Source organism: Lactuca saligna, chromosome 6 (genome assembly GCF_052625555.1).
Source record: "Lactuca saligna cultivar CGN05327 chromosome 6, ASM5262555v1, whole genome shotgun sequence".
NCBI classification, from domain to species: Eukaryota; Viridiplantae; Streptophyta; class Magnoliopsida; order Asterales; family Asteraceae; genus Lactuca; species Lactuca saligna.
In genome coordinates, this window is record NC_136422.1 from 15,707,462 (window position 1) to 15,719,614 (window position 12,153).

A 12,153-nucleotide genomic window follows, 5' to 3' on the forward strand; every position below is an offset into this window, starting at 1 on the left:
CCACCCCAGCAGTGCAACACACTGCTCCTAACTTGTGGTTTCTACTGCGGTTAGACTTGATGCGGTACTCCATAGCCACACTCATTGTTCTCTCTCTCTCTCATAGTCCCCACACTTAGTGTGTGTGTTAAGTATGTGGCAAAGAACAACACTTTGTGTGGTAAAATTGACATGACACCTATGTGAGAAAAGAAAATACGGTTTTTATGGCACCACATCCTTCAACCTAACCTAATTAATTGTGTGACAACTACAAAATAAGAACACATTTATTTTAAAAAACCATAATTTATTTTGTTTTTGTTTTTGTTTTGTTTTGTTTTTTTTTTTTTTTTGTTTTTTTTTTTTTTTTTTGTTGTTTTTTTAATATTTGTTACAAAATGTTAATAACGTTCAACTACTTTTGTATTTATTTTATTTTTATTTTGTTTATTCGTAGTAGCTTTTAAATATACCTTTCTATTATATTATATCGAGTAACCAAAAGGACCACATGATATCTACATCCACATGGGCAGATAAATTTCGACATGCCATGTATTTTAATCGATTATTCATTGCGTAACTTTTCAACTTTTACGAGCATAAACTCAGTGAGATGATGACAATATATGTACAAAATAAGTATAATACAAGACATAAATTTTCTGAAAAATGTTAACGAAATATATGACTTGAAATTATTCTGATCGGTATCATCTTTCGTTCTTGTTGTACCATCTTTTCCAATTTACAAATGTTTTTAATTCAATATTTCTTATGGGCTTGCCGTGCCATTTGGTATATTTTTATGCATATATATGGTATATTAAATTAATTCCCTCGCATGTAAAATAATAAACTTTTTGTACGATGCGTTTGTGCAAGTAATGATTTTGATGCATCATAATCCCATGTGATGAAGCTCTTTATTATTTTGTGCAAGTAATAATTTTGATAGATAATCCAACATGGTGAAGCGCTTTGTGATCGAAGGCAACTTGTAAGATCTCTTTATTTTCTGTCCAATCTAAGAATAGTTTCAAGTTTTGTAAGAGAATTAAATCTTTATAAGACTAGAATGAAAATTGTTAAAAGTACAGAACATTTTAAAAACTCTAAAAAATATTTAAAATAATAATGGATGTTCAAATAATTATTCTATCCTATCCAACTCACTGAACACACAGTTAGGACCGAATTATGAGGATTCAAATGATTCTTTAATGGCCATGACCAACTAGAAAAAAACATTGCTATTATATATATATATATATATATATATATATATATATATATATATATATATATATATATATATATATAGTGGCAACGCTCAGTAGTTTGTGCTGATGTTGTATGTCGGTGATTTGGAGATGAACGTCATCGATTCACAATTGTTTGAGCTGTTTAGCCAACTAGGTCAGGTGGTGTCGGTTCGAGTTTGCAAGGATTTGTCTACTCGAAGATCTTTTGGCTACGACTATGTCAACTATGTGAACCCACATGATGCTGCAAGGGCGATAGAGGTGCTAAACTTCACACCTCTCAATGGAAAGTCTGTTAGGATAATGTATTCCGATCGTCATCCCAATGTATGCAAAAGTGGATCTAGGAATATATTTATCAAGAATTTGGACAAGGAAATTGACCAAAAAGCACTACATGACACCTTTTCTACATTTGGCAACATCCTTTCTTGCAAGATTGCCATTGACATAACTAGTCAGTCAAAGGGTTATGGGTTTGTGCAGTATGATATGAGGGAGCTGCACAACAAGCCATTGAGAAGCTAAATGTCATGCTTCTGAATGACCAACAAGTATATATAGGTGAAATGCCTAGTATGCTCAAGATTCATAGTAAAGTGATATTACTAAATAACATATGAAACTAATTACTAAATAACATATGAAACTAATTGGTCACACTAACAACAACTTGATATATTTGATTATTGATTAGAAATTGATTTTAATAAATATTCAATAAAACTCTTATAATTAAATTGGAAATTATTTATTTCATGGAAATAATAAATTCCATTAGCAAGTAACTTAATATATATATATATATATATATATATATATATATATATATATATATATATATATATATATATATATCATATGGTATGATTTATAAGTCATGTACAAACTTTTGGACTAGTTGAATCCTTTTGTCTTTTTCCTAAAAAACAATGTTTATATTTTATAAAAGTTTGAATTTCTTTCTTCTTCTTCTTTATGTAATTTTTGAGATATGCATAAAAAGAAGAAGTGTATGACTTGTTTAATCATGATTTAAAGGCATGGGAGACATGCTTATGACAATGTGGACAAGTTTGCTTAAAGTGCTAAGGACTAATGGTTAATAACTTCACTTTATGCATATAAATAAGAGAGCTTGCACTTGGATTATTTGCTTATTCATTCCTTGATGCAAAATCCAAATCCTCTCTTCCCTTTCCCTTTCTCTTTAGCTTTGGTTAGAAAACTTGAAGAATACTTGCATCTTCAAGCCTTCTTTAAGTTCATATTGGTTATGAAGTTAAAGCTTAAGGGTTTAAGAGTTTTGGACTAGCATTTACATCAAGTTGAGTCATTGTTGGTGTCTCAAAGGTTCCATATTCTTCATCAACTTCCAAGCATCTCGAGAGGACCCAAAGAACTACAAAGGTTGTTATTTCTTCACCTCTTCTTTGGTTGGTGTTTTAATATTTCTATAACTTGCAAGAAGATCCTTGGTGGGTATAAAATGTTTATGTTATTTCAAAAATTAAAGTCTTCCGTTGCCATATTTTTTAAGTTTATGAAACTATTTTGAACTAAATCCCAACAATAGGCCCCTTCCTATGTAAGCAAGAAAGAGAATTGGCTGTTGACAAGAGAAAGTTGACTAATGTCTTTGTTAAGAACCTTTCTGAATCAATTACATATGATAATTTAAACAAGATATTTAGTGAATATGGAACAATCACAAGTGCAATTGTGATGTGTGATACACTAACACTCCCCTTCAGAGTCGGAAGCTCGATGAGTGAAGCGTCCAAGTCGCCACGTATGGATTTAACCCATTATCCTATTTAATTAGACTAGAAGGGGGGGGGGGGGGTGAAGGGTCTCGTGAGTATGTTGGACGTGCATTAGGTACACATGACGTACTCCGTGCATGCACACCTTCAGGGGTGATCCCAACGTATGCTGGGCGTACTCATGTCATGGGAAAACCCTAAATTTTAGGGATTACACCCTATTCAAAGTCCTTAAGTCCCGGAAGTCCATTACCCTTTCAGCCTCCATTTCCCTTTTAGTGCCAATCTTGAACCCTAACCATCTTAAGTGCATTTTTTAGCTTACATTGAGTGTTTGGGTGTTCTTTGGTGGTTTTGAAGAAGAAGGAAGTTTAAGAAGAAGCAAACGAGAATAAGGAGCTTGTAGATCCAGAGTTTGTGCACCATTTCTAGCCTATTGAAGGTATAAAGTTTGAAACTTGATCACTCTAAGCTTAGATCTAGGTTTAGGGTAGATTTTATCATCTTTTGGTCCCATAACTTGGTTTCTTGGAGTATGAGCTACTCCAAGCCATTTGAGTTGTCCTTTTGGACTCTTAGAAGTATATGTAGTCATAAAAATCATATCTTGGAGGTTAAGACTCAATTGTGCATGTGTTAGTGACCACCTAAGTGAGTTAGAGGGCTTAATTCTTAGTTTGAGCCCCAACAAGGCATGCAAAAGCATAAAGTTTGAAACATTATGGCTTAAGATGCTATTATGAGCTTGGATCTAAGTTTTGGACATTGGAGCTGAATGGATTAAGACTTGGGAATAAAAATAAGCTGACTGGCCAGTACGTTGGGCGTACTTTAGAGTACGCTGCATGTACTAGGCCAGTGCCCTGACTTCCGGATCATTAGCGTACAATGGGTGTACGAGCCATGTACGTCGCACGTACGCCATCTATGGGCTTGCGAGACTTTTGAACTCGTGTTTTGGTTGGTATTTGGACTTGTTTTGGTTGGGCATCAGACCTACCTGTTGTAGCATGACATTTTTAGGCTTAAGGCCATATTGGGTATTACTTTTGTTTGGGGGCTCGAGCAGCATACCTCATTTGAGAGTACGCTGCATGTACTAGGCCAGTGCCCTGACTTCCAGATCATTAGCGTACAATGGGTGTACGAGCCATGTACGTCGCGCGTACGCTATCTATGGGCTTGCGAGACTTTTGAACTCGTGTTTTGGTTGGTCTTTGGACTTGTTTTGGTTGGGCATCAGACCTACCTGTTGTAGCATGACATTTTTGGGCTTAAGGCCATATTGGGTATTACTTTTGTTTGGGGGCTCGAGCAGCATACCTCATTTGAGAGTCTTCGCTAGAGGTTGTGTGAAGCTCTAGTGTTAGCCCTTCCTGAGGGAGTGGAGGACTTTGTAGTTTACTGTGATTCATCTATATCATGTATGGGTTTTGTGTTGATGCAGAGGGGGCACGTGATAGCATATGCATCGAGTCAGTTGAAGCCTCATGAGAGGAGGCATCCCACCCATGATTTGGAGTTGGGGGCGGTGGTGTTCGCCCTCAAGATTTGGCGTCACTACCTTTATGGTGTCTGGTGTACCATATACACGTACCATAAGAGCCTGAAGTACCTCATGGATTAGCCCAACCTGAATATGAGACAGAGGAGGTGGTTGGATGTAGTGAAAGACTACGGTTGTGAAATTTTGTATTGCCCTGGCAAGGATAATGTGGTAGCTGAAGCCCTAAGTCGCAGAGCAGTGAGTGCTCCGATTCGAGACATGTGCATAAGGATGACAATGATGACTCCAATATTAAATACCATCCGAGAGGCCCAGGTCGTGGCCGTGAGACCAAAGAACCGTAAGAGAGAGCGGGTGATAGGGAAAATTTTTGAGAGTGAGACAGATAGTTGGGGCTTATGACCTTCCGTGGGCGTATATGGGTGCCATATACGGGTGGAGCTCGACGAATTGTAATGGAGGTGGCCCATAGGTCGAGATTCTATGTCCACCCGGGAGCCATAAAGATGTATTTGGACTTGAAAATGGATTATTGGTGGCCATGTATGAAGAGATATGTGGCATGGGTAGTCGAGAGATGCTTAAACTATCATCAGGTCAAGGCGGAGGACCAGCGCCCACATGGCCCGTTGCAGCCTTTGGAGATTCCCCAGTGGAAGTGGGAACAAATTTCTATGGATTTTATCACTAAATTACTAAGGACCGCATGCGGGGTCAATGCGATATGGGTGATCGTAGATCGGTTGACGAAGAGTGCTCAGTTTCTGGATATCAGTGAGAGATCTTCTACGGAGAAATTGGCCGAGATTTATGTTCGAGAGGTGGTGGCATGGCATAGGGTGTTGACATCGATATTTTCAGATCTAGATGTGCGTTTTACTTCAAGATTCTGGAAGAAATTTCATGAGGAGTTGGGTACCCAATTGCAATTCAGTACCACATATCACCCATAGACAGACGGGCAGAGGAGCGGACGATTCAGACACACGAGGATATGCTACGTGCATGTGTTATGGACTTCGGTAGATGTTAGGACACTTACTTTCCCTTGACTGAGTTTTCATACAATAACAGCCATCATTCTAGTATCAGTATTCCTCCCTTTGAGCTTTTATATAGGAGGAGGTGTCAGACTCCCATCTATTGGGGAAAGGTAAGGCAGAGAGTGATGAGGTGCACTGAGATAGTGCTCAAGAGGAAAAATTAGATCCATCAGGTCGGGAAGAGGTTACTGACGGCCCAAAGTCGTCAGAAGAGTTACACCGACCGTCGCCGTTCAGAGCTAGAGTTCCAAGTTGGAGATTTTGTCCTCCTGAAGGTATCCACATGGAAATGGGTGATCTGATTTAGGAAGCAGGAAAAGCTGGGCCCTAGATACATTAGTCCTTTTAGGGTGATTGCCCGAGTAGGTAAGGTAGCTTATTGGTTGGAGCTACCTGCAGAGTTGAGCCAGATTCACAACACCTTCCACATGTCCTAAATGAGGAAATGTGTAGCTGATGAGACGATAGTGGTTCCTTTAGAGGACATTCACGTTGATGAACGCCTGAACTACATTGAAAAGTCGATAGCGATCTTGGATAGGAATGTGAAGGTTTTAAGGAATAAATAGGTTCCCTTGGTTCAGGTTCAGTGGAAACATCATAAGGGATCCGAGTGGACTAGGGATGCAGAGTTTGAGATGTGGAAACAGTACCCAAAGTTGATTCTGGAGGATGACTTCGAGGGTGAAGTCTGATTCTAGTGGGGGAGAATTGTAACATCCCGACTCCAAGGTATAATATTTAATTAACTTGCATTTGTGATGTCAGAGAAACTTGACGAGTTGGATTTCCCAACTCGCTGAGTGGAGGAGTTAATGGCCACATGATTTTTAGAGTCTACTCGACGAGTTGGAGGACCCCAACTCTAGAAGTAGGAGTTGAGTGAGAAAAACCCTAATTTTCAGGGTTTGTGTCCTATTTAAAGTACCTTAAGCCTTCATTTCCACCTCCCTTATCATCTTAACACTTTGAGAGAAACACTAATCGAGTTATAACCTTGTGCGAGAGAAACAGAGGCTAATATTGTGTACTTTGGTGCATTTTTAGAGGAAGGTTGAGGAGAAAAAGGCTTGGGACGAGAGGGAGCTCTTGGATCCGGTGTTCATTCATTCCTAGCTTCTATTTGAAGGTAAAAAGTTACCACCTTGCTCATTGTTTGGTTAGATCTCTTTTCTAGGGAGTTTAGGGCCTTTTTCCGTCCTTCCTTGAGTTCTTGAGTTGTTTGAGCTTGCCATGGAGTTGAGACTTCAGATCTGGACAATATGATGTCCCTTGAGCACAAAGATCCAAGCTTTAGCAAGCAAGTGGCAAGCTTTTATGCATTAAACCCCATATAGAGCCTGTTTTTGCATTTTAACCCTCGATGCCATGCATGGACGTAAAGCTTGCAGCTTTACGTGGTATTTCAGCCTTGGGAGGGTAGATCTAGAGTTTGGGACATTATTTTTGCTTGGAATCGTCAGAAGGAGAATTGGTCTAGAAGGACTCGACGAGTGCATAAGCCAACTCGACGAGTCAGTTAGGGTTATCCCCGATAGTCTGAAAATGCTACAACTTGGCGAGTTGAGTTGGAGTTTTCCTGATTCTTCTGAGAATATGAGGAACTCGACGAGCCGCATGGGTTCACTCGACGAGTTGGGTCAACAAGGACTGTTGACTTGAGTGTTGACTTCCGTTGACTTTTAGGGTTTGGTCAATTGTGGACTTTGGAGACCATGGAGGGGTAAAATGGTCCTTTCACCATTTTTGAGATTTAGTGGAGAAATTAGCTTAACATCTCGGAGTGGTTATTACAAGTTGCTAATTATAAATGATTATATTATGTTGGCGGAGTCTGGACTATTCGTGGGGTACTAGATCTACTTGCTTACTTATGAGGTGAGTCTCTTCGGTATACTTACCTGAGTGGTAATATTGTATGACCGGAGGGTCTTAATTGAGTTATTGATGGGAGGGTCCTATGTGCTTATTTGAGTTATGTGTTATTACACATTTTATCTTTGTGATATATGCTATATTTCTGTGCCCTATTGAGTTAGGATCGGAGGGTCTTCACTGAGATACAAGACTGGAGTTTCCAACAAGAGCTGTGAGATCGGAGGGTCTTCACTAAGACACATGACCGGAGGGTCGACACTGAGCCGTGAGACCAGAGGGTCCTCACCGAGACGCATGACCGGAGGGTCCGTGCTGAGCTATAGCCATGAGAGTCTTATTAATTGTGTATGTGGTATTTTGGAGAACTCACTAAGCTTCGTGCTTACCTTGTCGTGTGTTATGTGTTTCAGGTACTTCTCAGGATCGTAGGAAGGCGACGACTTAATTGTACACACCTGTTTGAGATTATGTTTAAGGATTCTGGGATATTATCAGTTGTTTTGTTGATTTTTTGTTTTTGACAATCGATATATTGTGGTTTTGAAAAAAATGGGATATTGAGTTTTTATATGATTCAAAAATGAAAAAAATTTGTTTGAAAATTTACAGTGTTACAATATAAACCATCAGAATACGCATCAAGTATACACATTGGGGAAATCACAACTCCACAAGCTCCCTGGCTTCATCGCAACCCTCCTTGGATCGAGTACGGATCCTCTACTTCTAGTAGGTTTTCCTAGGTTTCCTATGGCGACTCCACACCACTCTCTGCCATCAGCTGCATAAGGAACTTCCGCTAACTTCCTCTAACTTGCTCAAAAATACAATTACATATTACAAAAACAAAATATTAATTCTTTGAATAAGAGGTCTCACACTACAAGGGATGGACTCAAACAAGAGCGGCGTAATAGGGTTAAAACCTAACCTTCTAAAATTATATAGTTCCCATTATATGTAACTTAGCATATTCGCTAACTAGTTAGCTGAAGCTAGTTAGAACTCTTAAAATCACAAAGCAAGCAACATTCAAGCATCAAGTAATCAGAACCAAGCATAACCTAATCAGGCCATCCTATTACTGATTGATCAATACTAGAATGTAAGTCTACAAGCTCATACAACAGGCATACAAATGCATCTCTCCTAGATCGTTAGCCTTAATCTAGCATGCGATTCATAGATTCATGATTTGAAGCATATCATAAAACATGTATGGGTATTTTGGGATAACTTACTTGAGCTCGGCTGATTGCATGCACCACACCTTTCCACATTTTAGAAAACTCTTTCTAAGAATTCATTTTTCTTTTTGAAAACTCTTAACAAATCCTCATTTTGAGTTCAGACACACCCGAGAGTATATCTAAATCCCTCAAGCCAAGAATCTGATACCAACTTGAAACATCCTTGAAACATGACCCAAAAATTTCATTTTTGATTTATGTAAAAATAGTATTCCAAAACATTGTTCATACGACCGAATAAAATAAGTATGTCAAACATCATAAAAATCAGATTATGTCCCATAAACAGAAATTATATGGTGTGTGCGACGTAGTCAACCTGAGCTCTTCTCATTGGAACCGGAAGTACTTGAAACATAAACTAAAAACCATAAGCACAAAGCTTAGTGATTTCCCCAAAAGACCACATACCATACATATCATATAACGGGCCCCGCCTAAATGTGATACGTGCCCCACCCATACTCGCATAATGGGCCCCACCCAATGAGATATGAGCCCCGTCCACACTTGAATAAAGGGCCCCACCCAATAAACATACATATATAAGCACATAAAAGTATCACACAGACAACAAGTATAATAACATAATCAATCGAAGGTTGGCCTTGATGCCTTTGACCCACTAAACCTAGTGAGGAAACTCAATTTGAATGCTGAGTCTATCTGAAATAAATCCCTAGCTGCTGCCCTGATGACTCCCTGAGCTGACAACACAAAATAACACCCAATAAATACTTAGGTTCCATTCCATAATCAATAATCCATACTTGGGGTAAAATGACCAATTTGCCCTTGACCTAATATGATCCAAAACCACGGCCGAAAACCACTTGTTCCTCCAAGGCCCATTTATGGCCCAATTTTCCAAATTGGGCCCAAGCCCCCAATATGGGCCTTACCCTTAGGCCCAATAAAATCACTCAATCCAAAGGCGCGATTTTAGATGGCCCATTAAGGCCAAAAACAACATTGTCCAAGGACGTTGCCCACTCGAGGCCCAAAAGACGCAAAGCCCAAATTATTGAGTACGCGTGGCGTACTCAACTATACACTAAGCGTACAGGCTGCATGGTTTGTACGCTGTGCGTATGAGCTTGTACGCCCAACGTACTCACCTATTAAGCTATTTCTCCATTAAGCTCTAAATTACTTAAGTCCAAGGGTCCCACTCACATATCTGAGTCATATGCAACATCTTAAACCACAAAGTCATTAACTTGGTAGCTTTGCATGCCCTAAATGAACCCAAACTCCAAATACAACACTCTACTTCCATTAAATGAACTCAAACTCATGCATGGACAGTTCTAAGATTCAAAGATGGCAACTTTATGACTCTATGACCAAAAGAACACCAAGAGTAGCAAATCTAAGCTTAAGAAATGACAATAATCCACAAGGTCTCATATATGGGACCAAAAGGGTCCAAAAACTCAAACAAAGGAGATCTAAGCTTTAACACAACAAGTTCTGAGCTTTATACCAAAAAAAGAGTGCAAAATGATGATGATAACCCGAATCTTCAAGCTAAAGCTCCAACAAATCTTCTTCACCAACTTCTTATTCTTCCTTCCAAGGCTCGAAACTACCAAAAATACACTCCATAAGGTCAAGAACACACCAAGATGCTATAGGGTTCGATATTAGGGTTTCTTGATAGTAGAGGTTGATAAGAAGGCTAACACTTGGGACTTAATGACATCATATAGGGCTTGAACCCAAGACATTAGGGTTTTGAGTCTGACTACGCACGCTGCATGTACCACCTTGTACGCTGCATGTACGTGCATGCCTCCGCATTCCTTGTGTTCCATTTACGCTCCGCGTACACCAGGCTTACGCCTAGAGTACGACCTCGACTAATCCATCTCAAAAAGGCCCAATCCACTAAGCCCAAAACAACTTATATGATTTAGACAATTAAATATATAATACCTTAGAACCATCAGGTGTTACAATTTTCCCCCACTTGGATCAGACTTCATCCTCAAAGTACTTGCTCCGAACAACTCTAGATAGTGCACCCTCATCTACTCCTCAGGCTCCCAAGTCCACTCTGATCCCTTGCGATGGTGCCACTACTCACAATTATTTATTTGAATTGCTAGTTTAAATAGAAATGTTTATTCCTATGGTTCAATATAGAATGTCATTCGTATTTGTAATATGAAGTTTATTTGGATTCCTAGTTTAAATAGAAATGTTTATTGCTATGTAAACGTTTATTTCTACGTAATGTGTATTTGTAATAAAAAGTATCTGTATATCTTATAATTTTTCAAGAAATGATGTCAATATGACTTTTATTTGTGTACACCATGGTTGCTGTTATGGGCCGTGGACACGGGGGTGATGGAGTTGAGGACCCACCTTTCCCAGGTGGTTGAGGTGTTGTTCGTCATTAGTAGGACCGTAAGTCTTATTATGAATTTTTATTTACTATTTTTATTCATTTATTATAAATTAAATATTGTTTCTAATAAATTTTCATTATATTTGTAATTGAGCAATGTAAGAAAATCCGAGGCAAAGAAAAAAAATGTTAAGCTTGAAAGAGCGCTCTTACAGAATAAGGGAAAATCGATTAACATGGATTACGATAGGGATATGACATATGTTCCCGTAGGAGATCCAAAAGACATGTTTGCACGAGAAGTTGGAAAAATAATGTGGCGGATGGTTCTTTTTGATAAATGAAATTGGAAAAAAGTTCCCCCCTGCAATAATGGATACAATAATACAACATTTAGGGGGAAATTATTTATATAAAAAAGTTATATGGTTAATTATGATTAGTTTTTACTTGGTTAACTTTTTTTGTAGACAAAGTTTGATTTGAATAACGGGATCCAGACGCACGCTCGTATGTTGTTAGAGAGTTTTCAAGCAGCTTTGTTAAAAGGTTATCGAGAGCATAAAGCTAATGCAAAAGAGTATTTTTTGGGAGTAGGAGGGTATGAGGATATCCCGAGAGCATTAGTCAACCCTCCAGATGATATGGATCTCGATAGTTTGAAGAAAAAATTGAGTATTTCCAAATGACCGAACACAAAATTGCTTCAGAAAGGAACAAAAAAGTCCGTCAAATGCAAACGACCGTGAATCCCGGGGTGTCAAGCTCGTATATCAGTACTTACTATAAGAAGGTAATGTACGATACATTTAATTATTTATTTAAAATATAATCTAATTTTTAATGTTATATAGAACCTTAAGAGAGTGGAAACATTTCTCAAGACTCATGCCGATTGGGATGGTGTATTTGTTATTGTCGAGGCTGAACAACAATACATAAGTATTTAATTATAATTTTATCATATAATTAATTGTTTATTTATACTTAATGTTTATCACTTTTGGGAAATACAAAATTGGTTAGTGGAAGCACTCTTAGAAGAAACGTAAGAGCCAAAAGGTGAAAGAGATTTAACACTCGCTCAAGAAAGAACTACTTTCGAG

At 38.4% G+C, this 12,153-nt stretch overlaps 1 pseudogene; it reads left to right on the top strand.

Annotated features, from left to right (window-relative positions):
• The first annotated feature begins 1,331 nt into the window (after window positions 1-1,331).
• Window positions 1,332-1,775, top strand: LOC145002328 (polyadenylate-binding protein 2 pseudogene; annotated as a pseudogene).
• Window positions 1,776-12,153: the final 10,378 nt, after the last annotated feature.